We start from the raw sequence: 18,990 nt of genomic DNA, 5'->3' as shown, positions 1-18,990 counted from the left end.
TTTCAAATAGGAGAGTTTCACTGAAGGTGTGGAGGAATTCTTGTGATTTCCTCTGAAAGCAGACTCACTTCCTTGGCGCAATAGCACATTGTAAGCGAGTGTCAACTACGGGCTTATCCAGGTAGATTCGGAGACTTCCTATCACCAACAGCGGAAGCACTACAGTGGATTCAAAAGTCGGACATTCAGATTTTGTAACAGATAATACTATTGCCTGAAGTGAATCTCTATTTTTGGGTTATTGTGTATATACTGTCTATTATTTACATAATTTCATTGCCATGCGCTAATAATAATAATAATAATAATAATAATAATAATAATAATAATAATAATAATAATATTAATCAAATTAATAGTAATAATACTCATAATCTAGTACTATTTTATGGATGATACCAGTGTACAAATCTAGAGATAGATTTGTGCTGTTTATAGTAAAGCTATAACAGTTCGGACATGCCAGAAGTCCTCTTAACATTTTAGTCTGGATTTTTTTTCAGAAGTGACAGATCACTTACTAACAGAGTTCTGGGTACTGACGTGGAATGACTGAAGTAGTGACTTCGAAACAACGCGAGGATAAAAAGGTTGTAGTACAATAAATGAATGTGTCACTCCTCAATATGAGGAACCATTTGAACGGGTGTGGTTATGCTTTTTCCTGCAGCATTTTGGTACTTCATCAACTGAGTGAGCAGAATTTTGCTCAGCGCGTGAGTATGTGTAATTCTTTGTTGAGACACAGTCGATACTACCCTTTCCTGAAACAACGCGTGCCTGGCTACGAGAAGCGGATTACGTACGGTACAATACATGCCTGCGATAGCGTAGTAAACAGAATGTACAGTTAAATTGTTATTGTGCGCTTGGTTTTGAAAACACTCTTTGCTTCGGTTGTATTGCGGGTGTGTATCGTCATTACCAAGACAATATTCGTGGTTGTGTGGAACGAATGTATTTCCGCACTCAATAATGAGAACTGTACATATCGCTTATGAAAGTTTGCTTTTATGCAACTGGATCCATTTCATAAATAAAGCATAATGGAATCCAATTGAATTATCATGCTATGTGCCGGCATTCTCCAAGGACTCTCAGCTTGCGAGTACGAAGTTCAATCACAATACTCCTACCTAAGTGTAGCATCTGTTACACATATATTTATTAAGTTCCTGATATTCTTCCTTCCCATCTCGCATTGCTCACTCAACTCTCTCTCAATCTCAGCGTAATAGTTAAGAGAGTATCAAATTTTCACGACTTTAATTGGCCTTCTCTTCAAATCACTGAATTTTTCCCTCTTTCTATCAAAGCTTGAGAAGTAGGGAATTATTTCTTTATACATCCCCATTAAATCAACAATCACTACCTTCACCAAAGTATAAACTGGATTCTCTTCTTGTACATCACTTTATAACAATAATAACCTTCATCACCTACAGTAATTTCTGTCCTTTAGATTGAGAGGATGTTCCAGACGGAGTGGCAGGAATCTTTCGAAGAGGTGAGTGACACAGGCCTCATGTGAATAGAGGGGAAAATTATTCGAATAAATTTCTACCGTATTAGCATATACTTAGAAAGGATGATGTTTGAGAAAGACCCGTGTGGCTGCTACAGTATTTACTGAAACATTCATCTAACACCGACAGATGTGCACCTAACTCCTCTGAATATATTGGATATAGGAATAGAATTATTTGCATTAGCAAACAGCTTGGTTATGTGACTTCCCAACAAGTGTTGACTTCCACTCCAAACGCCGAAAGTCCAATTCAGGTGAGGCTCCTCGTGGCCATAAACTTTAACACGGGAAATCTTCATGGTTTGATACCATCGTTCGTTGGTTCGATTCTCTTGGCTGGAAAGAAATTCACCATCAGAATTTTGGGCGGCAGAGTTGAAGAGGCGGTGGTATTTTTCTTCTTACGGTACCGTGCCATCATCTATGGAAAGTTGGCGATTATCAAGTCTTAGGGTCTGCCACATTGAGAAGTGACATCGTGCTGAGCTCGAATTAGTCTCTCGGATTCTTAGGACAGGTCTCCGTTATCCGGAGTTCTTCCCTTGCATCACCAACTATAGAATATTTTACTTTTCATTCCGCATCACCTGTCCAAAATATTCAAATTTCCGCTCCTTGATGGAAGGGAGAACTTCGGTTTACTTGTTTAGTCTCTCAGTCACCACGGGATACGTAACATCCGCCGATAGACAGCCATTTTGAAGGCTTCTAGCTTCACGCACAGGGCCTGAGTTAGAGTCCACCCTTCCATTCCATACAATAGTGTAGGGAAATGCATAGCTCTTGACCACTAGCAGACTCAGAACTACAGTAGATTGAGATTGCGGTTACTGTGGAGCTTGTTCGTTTTAATGAAGGTGTTTCGCGCATGGGTGGTGGCATAAAATTCCTAATCATTTCATACCGTTCCAAAAGTCTAGACTCAATTCCAAACCACCCCGTAGTACTCACATAGTGCAAGGTAGAAGAGTGATGTTGATGGTGATGGTGATAACACACGTTGCTGTTATTCGACAGGAGTAGCCTATGAGTCGACACTGGGTTAATCGTTGTTATAACAAAGTACACAACATTTAGCACGCAGTCGTAACACAGGACACACAAACTTCTACACTTGCGTAATGATCCCTCGTCTGTCACAAGGAGTGAGTAACACCTTGATGCGCAGAAATAAATGCGTGAGGTACTCATCATCTGGCCAATGGTTTGTGCCCAAGTGCCTGTGCATTATAGCGATAATAATCCTCAATCTTCCTATGTGATGTATTTAAGTGAGTTGTAACGCACAGGAAGTATTTTGCACAATATTATGTTTTACGTACCCCAATGAAGACAACAAGACACGCTTTCACTCTGGAGGCTTGGTAAACAGTGAGAGCAAATAAACATAGCACTTCACATGTTGGTGGCCCTCGAGTTGTTTGTAGCCACAGCAATAAGACGCGAGCCCACTTTGCAGCCCGTTGTCTTGTCAGGAGCAAGCATACCTTAAAAAAGCAATACGAAGGAGTTTGTATTGATCAAAGCTAGGGTTATCGGCATTGTCCCGAATATGAGGCTAATGCCTTTCAACATACGTCTAATATTACGTGAGTAGTATAATTGGACAGTTCTGGCGCCACCGCCACCTCCGGCTCCCAGTGGCCGCCTCCTCCTCAGCCAGTGGCCTCCTCCTCCTCAGCCAGTGGCCTCCCAGTGGCCACCTCCTCCTCCTCCTCAGCCAGTGGCCTCCCAGTGGCCTCCTCCACCTCAGCCAGAGGCCTCTTCCAGTGCTGCCAACTTAACCTAACTAGCGCGAGATAAACAAAGCCACGTGCTTTTTGACAGACAACAACGCACCGCTAACCTCAGTACTGCCATCTTGACGGGCCTAAACCTCAGTAGTGCCAACTTAACCTCACAAGCGCGAGGTAAACAAAGCCACGTGCTTTTTGACAGCCACGTGCTTTTTGACAGATTTGTAAACAAAGCCACGTGCTTTTTGACAGCTGTCATCGACAACAACGCATCGCAAACCTCAGTACTACCATCTTGACGGGCCTAAACCCCAGTAGTGCTAACTTAACCTAACTAGCATGAGGTAAACAAAGCCACGTGTTTTTTGACAGCCACGTGCTTTTTGACCGATTTGTAAACAAAGCCACGTGCTTTTTGACAGACAACAACGCATCGCAAACCTCAGTACTGCCATCTTGACGGGAATAAACCTTAGTGGTACCAACTTAACCTAACTAGCGAGAGGTAAACAAAGCCACGTGCTTTTTGACAGCTGTCATCCGCCATCTTTAAACCACAAAGCACTGTGCTGCCCTCTTTATCGCAGTAGCTGCAAAATTCGTCACCTGTCATCCGCAGTGCTGCCATCTTGACGGGTCTAAACCTTAGTGCTACCAACTTAACCTAACTAGCGTGAGGTAAACAAAGCCACGTGTATTTTGACAGCTGTCATCCGCCATCTTTAATCTATAGAGCACAGTGCTGCCCTCTTTAGCTACTTACCTTTGAAATGTGGTGGCGGATAATTTGAAAAAATGCTTTTTGACAGCAGCCATATTTGTACACCGTGCTGCCCTCTTTAGCTAGATACCTGTGGTGGCAGACAATTTCACGTGACAGCAGCCATCTTTAATCAAGAGAGCACCGTGCTACCCTCTATGTGGTGGCGGCAATTTGAAAAATTCTACATTCTCTTGTTTGGAAACAAACCCATGCGCTTTTTTTTGACAGCTGTCATCCGCCATCTTTAATCCAGAGAGCACCGTGCTGCCCTCTTTAGCTACTTACCTTTGAAATGTGGTGGCGGCAAATTCTACGTGCTCTTGTTTGGAAACAAAGCCATGTGCTTTCTTGACAGCTGACATCCGCCATCTTTAATCTATAGAGCACAGTGCTGCCCTCTTTATCGTAGTAGATGTAAATTCGTCACAGCTGTCATCCGCAGTGCTGCCATCTTAACGGGCCTAAACCTTAGTGCTACCAACTTAACCTCACTAGCGTGAGATAAACAAATCTACGTGCTTTTTTTGACAGCTGTCATCCACCATCTTTAATCTATAGAGCACAGTGCTGCCCTCTTTAGCTACTTACCTTTGAAATGTGGTGGCGGATAATTTGAAAAATGCTTTTTGACAGCAGCCATCTTTGAGCACCGTGCTGCCCTCTTTAGCTAGATACCTGTGGTGGCAGGCAATTCCACGTGACAGCAGCCATCTTTGAGCACCGTGCTGCCCTCTATGTGGTGGCGGCAATTTGAAAAATTCTACATGCTCTTGTTTGGAAACAAACTCACGTGCTTTTTTCTGACAGCTGTCATCCGCCATCTTGCATCACAAACCTCTGTGCTGCGCTCTTTAGCTAGATACCTTTGAAATGTGGTGGCGGCAATTTGAAAAAATCTATGTGCTCTTGTTTAGTAAACAAAGCCACGTGCTTTTTTTTGACAGCTGTCATCCACCATCTTTAATCAATAGAGCACTGTGCTGCTATCATGCGGGTAATTTCATCACCTGTCATCCACCATCTTTAATCTACAGAGCACCGTGCTGCTCTCTGTAGTAGCGGGCAATTTGAAAAGTTCTGTTAGCTGTCATCCGCCATCTTTGAGCACCGTGCTGCCATCTATGTGGTGGCGGTAAATTCCACGTGCTCTTGTTTAGTAAACAAACTCACGCGCTTTTTTGTCAGCTGTCATCCGCCATCTTACATCGCAAACCTCAGTGCTACACTCTTTAGTTGAAATATGGTGGCGGATAATTTAAAAAGAAAAATTCTACAGCAGCCATTTCTCGGCGCTAATTGCACAAGATGGTGGCTATACATGACTCTTTAAAGGTGCTTATGCAAGATGGCCGCTATACATAGACTCCCTTGGGATGCTTGCGCAAGATGGCGGTTATACATGGCTCCTTTTGAAATATGGTGGCGGATAATTTAAAAAGAAGAATTCTACATCAGCTATCTCTCGACGCTAATTGCACAAGATGGTGGCTATACATGACTCCTTAAAGGTGCTTATGCAAGATAACCGCTATACATAGACTCCCTTGGGATGCTTGCGCAAGATGGCGGTTATACATGGCTCCTTATGAGACGCCCTAGAGATGCTTGCGCAAGATGGCGGTTGCTCTTATGAGGTGGCTTAAGGGTCCTTGCACAAGATGACTAGAGACGCCCTAAGGATGCTTGCGCAAGATGGCGGACGCAAGATGGCGGCTATACACAACTCCCTATGAGACACTTTAAGGGTGCTTGCGCAAGATGGCTGCTGCTCTTAGCTTAGAGGCTAACGTGTCGTGCTAGTTCGATTCATTAAATTTGGAGGCTTAAATGCAAAATGTTAAAATTCTCGAAAACGATGCATCGTAGAGCAAAACGGACAAAATTTTTTCTGACCAATGATTTAACAGCTGCTGTTATGCATGCGGTGGAGGGCAATTTGAAATTCTATGTGCTTAATCCACAGAGCACCCTGCTGCCCTCTTTAGCTGAAATGTGGTGGTGGATAATTTGAAAAATTCTTTTGACAGCTATCATCCTTAAACAATGGCGACTATACATAGGCTGTTAAGGCCTTATCATGCTCCTCCTCCTCCTCCTCCCCCCTCCTCCTCCTCCTTCTCTACCTCCTCCTCCGCCTCTTATGTCAAGGCATAGCTTTATATCGAACAAGTTTAAACCTGCATCGCGAAGGCAAGCGCGTGCAGCGATAACATTATTGTGCATGTTTAGACTTTCGAAACATAAGAAGAGTAGAATCAAACGCTGTACTCGATACGACATGTGATCAGAACATTGATTGATGCGTTCAGAAAACAAAATAAGTGATCAAGACTAGAATCGAACACTGTACTCAATACATCATGTGTTTAGAATATGTCAGGGGATACGCTTGTTCTAAGAAGATCAGATTGAAACATAACAAGACTAGAACAGAACACTGTAATCGATGTTGTTAACTTCAACATGTGATCAGAACATTGATTGATGTGTTCAGAACACAAAATAAGTGATCATGACTAGAATCGAACACTGTACTCGATAAAACATGTGATCAGAACATTGATCGATGTGTTCAGAACACGAAATAAGTGATCAAGACTAGAATCGAACACTGTACTCAATACAACATGTATTTAGAACATGTTAGGGGGTACCCTTGTTCTAAGAAGATCAGAATGAAACATAACAAGACTAGAATCGAACACTGTAATCGATGTTGTTAACCTCAACATATGATCAGAACATTGTTTGATGTGTTCAGAGCAAAAGTACAATTTTGATGATTTGCGCAGCTAACTCGCTCGGTAAACGATATAGCCAAAGTATAACTTCAAATTATTTACCTTCCATCATTCGTCTTGTGTGTAAAAATCAGTCGAACAAGTTATCGCATAAACATGGCTGAAAAAAAAATCGTGATAGGGTATGGAACCCAGGGGTTACATCTTATCAGAAGGGCAAAAAGGATGAAAGGACTCTTCCTCCTCCTTACCGCACATTCCTTGGCTAAAGGGCTAATGGGCTAAAGGGCTAATGGGCTAAAGGGCTAAAGGGCTAATGGGCTAAAGGGCTAAAGGGCTAAAGGTGCAACAACCTCATCGATCGCTATCAGCAAGAACGCTTGTACTTTGTTAAGTGTAGAAAATTAATCTTTATTGGTAAATGGTTTTATGTTCAGAACAAGGAATGGAAAATCCCCGAGGTGCGATGAGTTACGTTTTTCGAACTAGTGTTTGGAACACTGAACTTTTCAAGATGGCAAGAGTGAGGTTAGCAATGTTCTGTTGTTGGATTTTAAATTCCGCGCTACAACATGCATAAGGTGGCAGCCTTGAGGTTTACCGCCGTAAAGATGGCAAGAGTGAGGTTAACAATGTTCTGTTGTTGAATTTTTAAAATTCCGCGCTATAACATGCATAAGGTGGCAGCCTTGAGGTTTACCGCCGTAAAGATGGCAGCAGTGAGGTTAGCGACGCTCTATTGTCCTTCAAAGTGAGGTTAGGGTTCGTCAAGAAGACAGCTGTCAAAAAAGCACGTGGCTATGTTTACCAAACAAGAGCACGTGGTCGTGACGTCACGGTCACGTAATCAATCCTTAGCTCGACGTCGTTAAGAGCAGTATTAGGGTTAGCTATGCTTAAAAGTCTTGGGAACAGAGCAGCAGTATGAATTGCTATGTTTCAAAGCGTGTACACATCACCTATCGATTTTTACATGCATCGACCATCGAACTAAACTTCATCCGCTAGATCGTGCTGCTATCTTAGCATAACCTATACCCATAAAATTAAAGTACAATGAATAGCCATGTTTCAAAGCGTGTACACATCACCTATCGATTTTGCACACATCGACTCTCGTACTAAACTTCTTCCGCTAGTTTGTGCTGCTATCTTAGCATAACCTATACGCGTGACCTTAAGGTACAAAGAATAGCCATGTTTCAAAGCGTGTACACATTACCTATCGACTTTGCATGCAACAAATATCGTACTAAACTTCTTCCGCTAGGTTGTGCTATCTTAGCATAACTTATACACATGAACTTAAAGTACAAAGAATAGTCATGTTTCAAAGCGTGTACACATTACTTATTGATTTTGCATGCATCAAATATCGTACTAAATTTCTTCCGCTAGATTGTGCTGCTATCTTAGCATAACCTATACCCATGAACTTAAAGTATAATGAATAGTCATGTTTCAAAGCGTGTACACATCAACTATCGAATTTGCATGTATCGACTCTCGTACTAAACTTCTGCAGGTAGATTGTGCTGCTATCTTAGCATAACTAAGACGCATGAACTTAAAGTACAAAGAATAGCTATGTCTCAAAGCATGTACACATTACCTATCGATTTTGCAAGCATCGACTCTCGTACTAAACTTCTTCCGCTAGATTGTGCTGGTATCTTAGCATAACCTATACGCATGGCCTTAAGGTACAAAGAATAGCCATGTTTCAAAGCGTGTACACATTACCTATCGACTTTGCATGCAACAAATATCGTACTAAACTTCTTCCGCTAGGTTGTGCTGCTATCTTAGCATAACTTATACACATGAACTTAAAGTACGAAGAATAGCCATGTTTCAAAGCGTGTACACATTACTTATTGATTTTGCATTCATCGAATCTCGTACTAAATTTCTTCCACTAGATTGTGCTGCTATCTTAGCATAACCTATACCCATGAACTTAAAGTACAATGAATAGTCATGTTTTAAAGCGTGTACGCATCAACTATCGATTTTGCATGTATCGACTCTCGTGCAAAACTTCTTCAGGTAGATTGTGCTGCTATCTTAGCATAACTAAGACGCATGAACTTAAAGTACAAAGAATAGCCTTGTTTCAAAGCGTGTACACATTACCTAATGATTTTGCAAGCATCGACTCTCGTACTAAACTTCTTCCACTAGATTGTGCTAAAATCGTGTAAGTGTGCTGCTATCTTAGCATAACCTATCGATTTTACATGCATCGACTATCGCAAGCATAACTAAGACGCATGAACTTAAAGTACAAATAATAGCCTTGTTTCAAAGCGTGTACACATTACCTATCGATAATGTATGTATCGAATATCATACTAAACTTCTTCCGCTAGATTGTGCTGCTATCTTAGCATAACCTATACGCATGACTTTAAGGTACAAAGAATAGCCATATTTCAAAGCGTGTACACATTACCTATCGACTTTACATGTATCGACTCTCGTACAAAACTTCTTCCGCTAGATTGTGCTGGTATCTTAGCATAACTTATACCCATGAACTTAAAGTACGAAGAATAGCCATGCTTCAAAGCGTGTACACGTCACCTATCGATTTTGCATGTCTCGAACTAAACTTCTTGCGCTAGATTGTGCTGCTATCTTAGCATAACCTGTACGCATGAACTTAAAGTACAAAGAATAGCCTTGTTTCAAAGCGTTTACACATTACCTAATGATTTTGCACGAAACGACTATCATACTAAACTTTTTCCACTAGATTGTGCTAAAATCATGTAAGTGTGCTGCTATCTTAGCATAACCTATCGATTTTACATGCATCGACTATCGTACTAGACTTCTTCCGCTAGAGCATGTAGCAATCGCTTTTGTGTATCCCAAACCCATGTGCACGAACTTAAAGCATAAAGATGAGCTATGTTCTAAAGCGTGTACACATCACCTATCGATAATGTATGCATCGACTGTCGTACTAAACTTCTCCTGCCAGAGCGTACGACTATCGCTTGTGTGTGCACGAACTTAAAGCATAAAGAATAGCAATGTATAAAAATCTTGTAAACAAAGCAGCAGCATTACGTATAGTCAAGTTTAAATGCGTGCACACATCATGTATCCATGATACACATAGTACTAAACTTATTCCATTAGAATGTACAAAGTTCGCATGTGTTTGTGCTGCTATCTTAGCATAGCCTATGTGAATGAACTTAAAGCATAAAGAATAGTTATGTGTAAAAAATCTTGTGAACATAGCAGAATGTTTACTACGTAGTTGTAGACATTAAACTTTGCATGCTGAGGCGGCATACTACGTGACCGTGACGTCACGGCCACGTGCTCTTGTTTGGCAAAACATAGCCACGTGCTTTTTTGACAGCTGTCTTCTTGACGAACCCTAACCTCACTTTGAAGGACAATAGAGCGTCGCTAACCTCACTGCTGCCATCTTTACGGCGGTAAACCTCAAGGCTGCCACCTTATGCATGTTATAGCGCGGAATTTAAAATTCAACAACAGAACATTGTTAACCTCACTCTTGCCATCTTTACGGCGGTAAACCTCAAGGCTGCCACCTTATGCATGTTGTAGCGCGGAATTTAAAATCCAACAACAGAACATTGCTAACCTCACTCTTGCCATCTTGAAAAGTTCAGTGTTCCAAACACTAGTTCGAAAAACGTAACTCATCGCACCTCGGGGATTTTCCATTCCTTGTTCTGAACATAAAACCATTTACCAATAAAGATTAATTTTCTACACTTAACAAAGTACAAGCGTTCTTGCTGATAGCGATCGATGAGGTTGTTGCACCTTTAGCCCTTTAGCCCTTTAGCCCATTAGCCCTTTAGCCCTTTAGCCCATTAGCCCTTTAGCCCATTAGCCCTTTAGCCAAGGAATGTGCGGTAAGGAGGAGGAAGAGTCCTTTCATCCTTTTTGCCCTTCTGATAAGATGTAACCCCTGGGTTCCATACCCTATCACGATTTTTTTTTTCAGCCATGTTTATGCGATAACTTGTTCGACTGATTTTTACACACAAGACGAATGATGGAAGGTAAATAATTTGAAGTTATACTTTGGCTATATCGTTTACCGAGCGAGTTAGCTGCGCAAATCATCAAAATTGTACTTTTGCTCTGAACACATCAAACAATGTTCTGATCATATGTTGAGGTTAACAACATCGATTACAGTGTTCGATTCTAGTCTTGTTATGTTTCATTCTGATCTTCTTAGAACAAGGGTACCCCCTAACATGTTCTAAACACATGTTGTATTGAGTACAGTGTTCGATTCTAGTCTTGATCACTTATTTCGTGTTCTGAACACATCGATCAATGTTCTGATCACATGTTGTATCGAGTACAGTGTTCGATTCTAGTCATGATCACTTATTTTGTGTTCTGAACACATCAGTCAATGTTCTGATCACATGTTGAAGTTAACAACATCGATTACAGTGTTCTATTCTAGTCTTGTTATGTTTCAATCTGATCTTCTTAGAACAAGCGTATCCCCTGACATATTCTAAACACATGATGTATTGAGTACATTGTTCGATTCTAGACTAGATCACTTATTTTGTTTTCTGAACGCATCAATCAATGTTCTGATCACATGTCGTATCGAGTACAGCGTTTGATTCTACTCTTCTTATGTTTCGAAAGTCTAAACATGCACAATAATGTTATCGCTGCACACGCTTGCCTTCGCGATGCAGGTTTAAACTTGTTCGATATAAAGCTATGCCTTGACATAAGAGGCGGAGGAGGAGGTAGAGAAGGAGGAGGAGGAGGGGGAGGAGGAGGAGAAGGAGGAGGAGGAGAATGATAAGGCCTTAACAGCCTATGTATAGTCGCCATTGTTTTTAAAGATGATAGCTGTCAAAAGAATTTTTCAAATTATCCACCACCACATTTCAGCTAAAGAGGGCAGCAGGGTGCTCTGTTGATTAAGCACATAGAATTTCAAATTGCCCTCCACCACATGCATAACAGCAGCTATTATCTTGCGCAGTAGCCTCTAAGCTAGCTTTCTTCATAAGAGTAGCCGCCATCTTGTGCGAGCACCCCTAGGCCGTCTCATAAGGAGCTATGTATAGTCACCATTTTGTGTCTGCCATCTTGCGTAAGCATCCCTAGGACGTCTCAAGGCATCTTGTTTCTCATAAGAGCAGCCACCATCTTGTGGAAATAGATAGCTGCGAATGCCAAAGGGCTTAAGTAGGAATCGAACCGTTGATCTCATCATTAGACTATGTTTTTTCTTGTTCCTGATACTACGAACCTACGTATTAGGCGGAAAAATTTTGTCCGTTTTGCTCTACGATGCATCGTTTTCGAGATATTTAACATTTTGCATTTAAGCCTCCAAATTTAATGAATCGAACCTGCACGGTACGTTATACTCTCTACCATAGCTAAACCTGATCATGTTACGAAGACTCGCTTCAATACAAGCTAAAACAGAGCAAATGCCAAAGGGCCTAAGTAGGAACCGAACCGTTGATCCCATCATTAGACTATGATTTTCTTGTTCCTCATACTGCGAACCTAGGTATTAGGCAGAAAAATTTTGTCCGTTTTGCTCTACGGTGCACTGCTTTCGAGATATTTAACATTTTGCATTTAAGCCCTAAATTTAATGAATCGAACTAGCACGACACGTTAGCCTCTAAGCTAAGAGCAGCAGCCATCTTGCGCAAGCACCCTTAAGGCGTCTCATAAGGAAACGTGTATAGCCGCCATCTTGTGTCCGCCATCTTGCGCAAGCATCCTTAGGGCGTCTCTAGCCATCTTGTGCAAGGACCCTTAAGCCGCCTCATAAGAGCAACCGCCACGCCCTTAAGGCGTCTCATAAGGAGACGTGTATAGCCGCCATCTTGTGTCCGCCATCTTGCGCAAGCATCCTTAGGGCGTCTCTAGCCATCTTGTGCAAGGACCCTTAAGCCGCCTCATAAGAGCAACCGCCATCTTGCGCAAGCATCACTAGGGTGTCTCATAAGGAGCCTTGTATAACCACCATCTTGCGCAAGCATCCCAAGGGCGTCTCATAAGAACCTTTGTATAGCAGCCGTCTTGCGTAAGCACCCTTAAGGAGTCATGTATAGCCGCCATCTTATGCAATTAGCGTCGACAGAGGACTGCTGTAGAATTTTTCTTTTTAAATTATCCACCACCACATTTCAAAGGTATCTAGCTAAAGATAGCAGCACTGCGTATGACAGGTGACGAATTTACATCTACTGCGATAAAGAGGGCAGCACGGTGCTCTCTGGATTAAAGATGGCGGATGATAGCTGCACGTGGCTATGTTTACCAAACAAGACCATGTGGAATTTGCCGCCACCACATTTCAAACTAAAGAGGGCAGCACTATGCTCTGTTGATTAAAGATGGCGGATGGTAGCTGTCAAAAAGCACGTGAGTTTGTTTCCAAACAAGAGCATGTGGAATTTTTCAATTTGCCTCCACCACATTTCAAAGGTATCTAGATAAAGATGGCAGCACGGTGCTCTCTTGATTAAAGATGGCGGATGATAGCTAACAGAACTTTTCAAATTGTCCGCTACTACGTGCTTAAGGTAGTAGCCATAAAGAGGGCAGCACGGTGTTCTGTAGATTAAAGATGGCGGGTGATAGGTGATGAAATTGCCCGCATGATAGCAGCACGGTGCTCTATTGATTAAAGATGGCGGATGACAGCTGTCAAAAAAGCACGTGGCTTTGTTTCCCAACAAGAGCACATAGAATTTTTCAAATTGCCGCCACCACATTTCAAAGGTATCTAGCTAAAGAGTACAGCACTGTGCTCTGTTGATTAAAGATGGTGGATGGTAGCTGTCAAAAAAGCACGTGAGTTTGTTTCCAAACAAGAGCACGTGGAATTTTTCAATTTGCCGCCACCACATAGAGGGCAGCACGGTGCTCTCTTGATTAAAGATGGCTGCTGTCACGTGGAATTGTCTGCTACCACAGGTATCTAGCTAAAGAGGGCAGCACTGAGGTTTGCGATGCAAGATGGCTGCTGTCAAAAAGCATTTTTCAAATTATCCGCCACCACATTTCAAAGGTAAGTAGCTAAAGAGGGCAGCACTGTGCTCTATGGATTAAAGATGGCGGATGACAGCTGTCAAAAAAGCACGTGGCTGTCAAAAAGCACGTGGATTTGTTTATCTCGAGCTAGTGAGGTTAAGTTGGTAGCACTAAGGTTTAGGCCCGCCAAGATGGCAGCACTGCCGATGACAGGTGACGCAAGAGGGCAGCACAGCGCTCTGTAGTTTAAAGATGGCGGATGGCAGCTGTCAAAAAGCATGTGGCTGTCAAAAGCACGTGGCTTTGTTTATCTCGAGCTAGTTAGGTTAAGTTGGTACCACCGAGGTTTATTCCCGTCAAGATGGCAGTACTGAGGTTAGCGATGCGTTGTTGTCTGTCAAAAAGCACGTGGCTTTGTTTACAAATCTGTCAAAAAGCACGTGGCTGTCAAAAAACACGTGGCTTTGTTTACCTCATGCTAGTTAGGTTAAGTTGGCACTACTGAGGTTTAGGCCCGTCATGATGGCAGTACTGAGGTTTGCGATGCGTTGTTGTCTGTCAAAAAGCACGTGGCTTTGTTTACAAATTTGTCAAAAAGCACGTGGTTGTCAAAAAGCACGTGGCTTTGTTTATCTCGAGCTAGTTAGGTTAAGTTGGCACTACTGAGGTTTAGGCCCGTCAAGATGGCAGTACTGAGGTTAGCGGTGCGTTGTTGTCTGTCAAAAAGCACGTGGCTTTGTTTATCTCGCGCTAGTTAGGTTAAGTTGGCAGCACTGGAAGAGGCCTCTGGCTGAGGTGGAGGAGGCCACTGGGAGGCCACTGGCTGAGGAGGAGGAGGAGGTGGCCACTGGGAGGCCACTGGCTGAGGAGGAGGAGGCCACTGGCTGAGGAGGAGGCCTCTCCCGAGAGCCGGAGGTGGCGGTGGCGGCCGAACCCGTATATTATACTACTTACGTGAATATCGCCAAAACAGTAATCATCACCACCACAAAGTCCACACTGTAATTCTAGGGTGAGGCCCTCAAATCGCCTACCATCTCACTATTCCAAATATCCATATCCATTAAGTGTCCAGTGAAGCGAAATTCAATGAATCTACACAGCCAAACTATGGCTTTAATAACGTCCAATATCTCACCCCACAATATTTCCGATTTAATGATAAGTTATCGTCTCGTAATTTATGAAATTTCCTTAGTGGAAATTTGTCATTACAGTAAAACAACACCAACCGTGTATTCAGAATGCTGCTCTACCTTTGTTTCCCGACGGGATGGCCGGAAAAATATCAAACTCCAGCGTTTCGCAATTTATAAAATTTCAGTAATTCACATTATGTGGAGAGGTTTAGTTCAATTTAGCTAGAAAATAGTAATGTCTCACAGTCGATCTGGTAATGAAGTACTATAGTCCTTTCCTTTAAAGATCTGATTGTAATTTTATAATCAGTTTGCATTTCTTACCCTTTTTGGCCTGTCTGTGGCGCAGTGCGCGTGTGATTGTCGTTTTTGGAAGCACAAGGTGCACGTGGTGACTTAGTGAAGACTTTTGGCGCTCTGTGTTCCTGCATCTTTTGATTGCTGTAAAATGACTACGAAAAAATGAAATAAGTTTGTCTTTCGAATTAAAAGAAATGTCATGAAATTCCCTCTGTCAAAATGAAATCATCGTATCTTTCAAAAAAATGTGTTACGCGATGTTACTTAGCAACCGTGCAGGCTGTGATGTGAAGTATTGAATGGTGGCCATGACATGACTTGTGCAGCTCTCAAGGTACTGTTGCTACGTAACATCACCTCACACATTTTGTTACATGACACTGTTTCGTCACACAAATATTCCGATGACACCCAGCTGCATGATATATTATTGTCAAGATCGTTTTCACAATGAAGCTTATTGACAACTAACAAGGAAGTACTACACCATAACGTGTAGGCCTAACAGTTCTTAGCAGATTTTTATGCCTTAATTGGCATCATACATCTACCACCAGGACATTCTTTTGCTAGCGGAAAAACATTCACCTTTCAATAGGTTAGCAATACTTACGTGTTAACTAGGCGGGTCTATGTGGACTGTAATATCCCCTTCACCATTATTACCACGGCCTCATCCAACCCAGGAACCGTACCCGAAACTTAGGAAGGATTGAATCTCGATAACCTCCACTCACACTCCACTCCCTACCCATCTCCTGCTGTAGTCTAACCACAGCCTAATATAAATGGTGCTGAAAGTCAAATCACAACACCACACAGTTCTTCACAATTGACCATGATGATGTATCTGAAACATGAGACCATTGTCAACCTATCTAAGAACTATATCTATATAAAATTACTAGTAAATATATTTATAGTAGGTAGTACTATAACAAGATTATTGTAGATACGTAAATAGTCACCCTTGTCTGTAGCCATAGATTTAAATACACTATGGCAATGTATTCATATAACAAACTTGGTTCCTCTCAACGCTATCATCTTAGACGCTAAAACTATTAATTTTGGTTATCTCACAGCTCAGTTAACGATTAACGGAAGGTAATGAATCCATTAGGCCACTTTAATAAAATGTATATAAGTAAATATTGTATATTGTTCATTAGATATTGTATATTAACAGAAATTTTACTACGTTCAAGTTCGTCTCATCTTGCTCATAGAAGAAAAAGTGTCAGACCATTCTGCCATCGCCCAGTGTTTTATAGTTGTATATATATATATTATGTTAAACAAAGAAAAATGACAAAAATGAAAAGAGAAAAGCAGAGAAAAAGAGAAAAAAGAAAATAAGAAGGAAAGGCAGTTATAATCCACATTTATCACGCCATTACGAAGATAGCGAGATAAAATTTCATTTTTCTAGTTTCTCTTGTAATACTATCAAGAGACATTTATATTCGTACTTGTCAACATGTTTAATTATGCGTTTACTACTCACGAAAACAATTAAAACGCTTGCCAGGAGCCCGATCATCCCAACCACCAATCCCAACACATCCCGTAACCATCTCTCATATCCTTCACCTCTTTGCAACCCCCTGCAACTCTCCTGGCCAGAGAGTAGGCGTAACATAATAGGTGGCCCGCCCATCCACTTCAGAGAGGGGAATGTAAGCTTGTAATGATGACGGAGTGGAAGGTCGGCGTATGCATAGTGTTTCTCGGCCCACAGTTGGCCACGGCTGGCCCGTGGTCTAACAGCTCTGCACTCCGACCGGCCAACGAAGCAGAGGAGGGGTGGCCACGGCACTACCGTAGCTCGACGCCTCGGTATTCGGAAAACGGAGAGGGGCTGGTCCCCACAGTCGACTATCCTGGTTTTCCGTGGTTTTCCATTCTCCTGCACGAAGGCAAATGCCAGGACAGTTCCCATTTCCTAGTACAGGCCACGGCCGCCAATCCTCTTACCTTCACTGCATGTCTCCTTCCTGGCCTGAGAGACACACCGAGCTCAATGGCTGCAGTCGCTTAGCTGCGGCCAGTATCCAGTATTTGGGAGATAGTGGGTTCGAGCCTCACTATCTGCAGCCCTGAAGATGGTTTTCCGTGGTTTACCATTTTCACACCAGACAAATTGTGGGGATGTATGTTAATTAAGGCCACGGCCGCTTCCTTCCCACTCCCAGCCCTTTCCTGTTCCATCGTCACCATAAGACTTATCTGTGTCCGTGCGACGTAAAGGAACTTGTGCCTGAGAGACGGCGTCACCGTCTAGGAGGCCCACCTTCTCCTTCTGGGTAGGAATGACAAGACTTAGTAGTTGTGAAGTGGAGTGTATTCTCTTCATGTCGTAAGAGGCTACTGTGTGGGGAACATCAAAAGAATCTGTATTGGTTCTCTCGTCTTCTAAACCCCAAAACACATCCATGATTATATGTTTTCCCTTGTATCGGAGAAAGCTAGTTCTATATTTTTTGATCTGTGTCCGTAAAAGCCTTTATTGGCATTCATTTTACTTTCACTTAAATGAGCGGAGTTTAGGGCAACTGGTCACCTACTGTAAGGAACAAGTAGGAACGAAGAACATGATCACTAAATTTGATGTAAGATAACTGCTAATCTAAACATTACTGTAAACCATTAGGGGTTTTCTGGTCGAGGAAGTAAATGGGTACTTTGTTCACCGGGAAGGACCTGTGTTCGATTCCCCCTCAGGAAGTTGAAAAATTTAGAAACGAGGTTTCCACCTCCGAAGGTGCAATTGTCCGTGAGGTTCACTCAGCATACACAAAATATGAGTAGGGGAAGGCCGTATATAACTTGGACCACTTAACTTTAAACGTTCATAATTCAGTTGACCGTACTGACAATTTCTAAAATTTTATCCACAATAATTAGTACGGTGTATCAAATTATTTGGTGAAAGTAAATTTTAACGTTATCTTTAGGATTTGTTTAAAAGTAATTTTTATTCTAAAATTTGTTATCGTGTGATTTGGACCGACAAGGTGTTACTTGTACCAGGTGATCGTGTAATTTGGACTCGTAAATAAACACTTATAAGTTATTTAACGCATTTATTATGAAATCCTACGCAACACCTTGAATTTTGATCTTCACTTTTGCCATGTAGAACAATGATAAAACAATCCATCCTGAATTTTGGTGCAGTTTTCATGAGGCCAGAGTTTACAAATGTCATAGTGCTTGACACATATAATACAAACTTTTTGACTTTCTTTGCATCCGTAGTGTGCAGTTTCTTCTTTTTTGGGTAGTGTTGACGTCGGCATAGAACATTTGGCCATGGCCAACCAAGCGACCGCTGCTCAGTCCAAAGGCCTGCAGATTACGAGGTATCGTGTGGTCAGCACGACGAATACTTTCGGCCGTTTTCTTGTCTTTCTAGGCTGGAGCCACCGTCAGATAGTTTCTCAAATGTAATCACGTACGCTGAGTAGACCTCGAACCAGCTGTCAGATCCAGGTAAAAATCTCTGACATGGCTGGGAATTGAACATGGGTTCTCCGGGTAAGGGGCTGGCACGCTACTCCTAAACCGCGGGGACTGTCTCAAATTATAAAGAATGCCCTCTTAGAATCACCAGTAAAACTACGAAGAAACAAAATTATTACAAATGTGCCAACGGTCCAAATTACACCCTCTTGGGCAGTCCAAATAACACGGCATGCAAAGGTGTAATCAGAAACTAAATAATATGCAAATTATTTAATATTTA

Source organism: Anabrus simplex, chromosome 7, assembly GCF_040414725.1.
Source record: "Anabrus simplex isolate iqAnaSimp1 chromosome 7, ASM4041472v1, whole genome shotgun sequence".
Classification (NCBI taxonomy): domain Eukaryota; kingdom Metazoa; phylum Arthropoda; class Insecta; order Orthoptera; family Tettigoniidae; genus Anabrus; species Anabrus simplex.
This window is presented reverse-complemented; position numbering follows the sequence as displayed.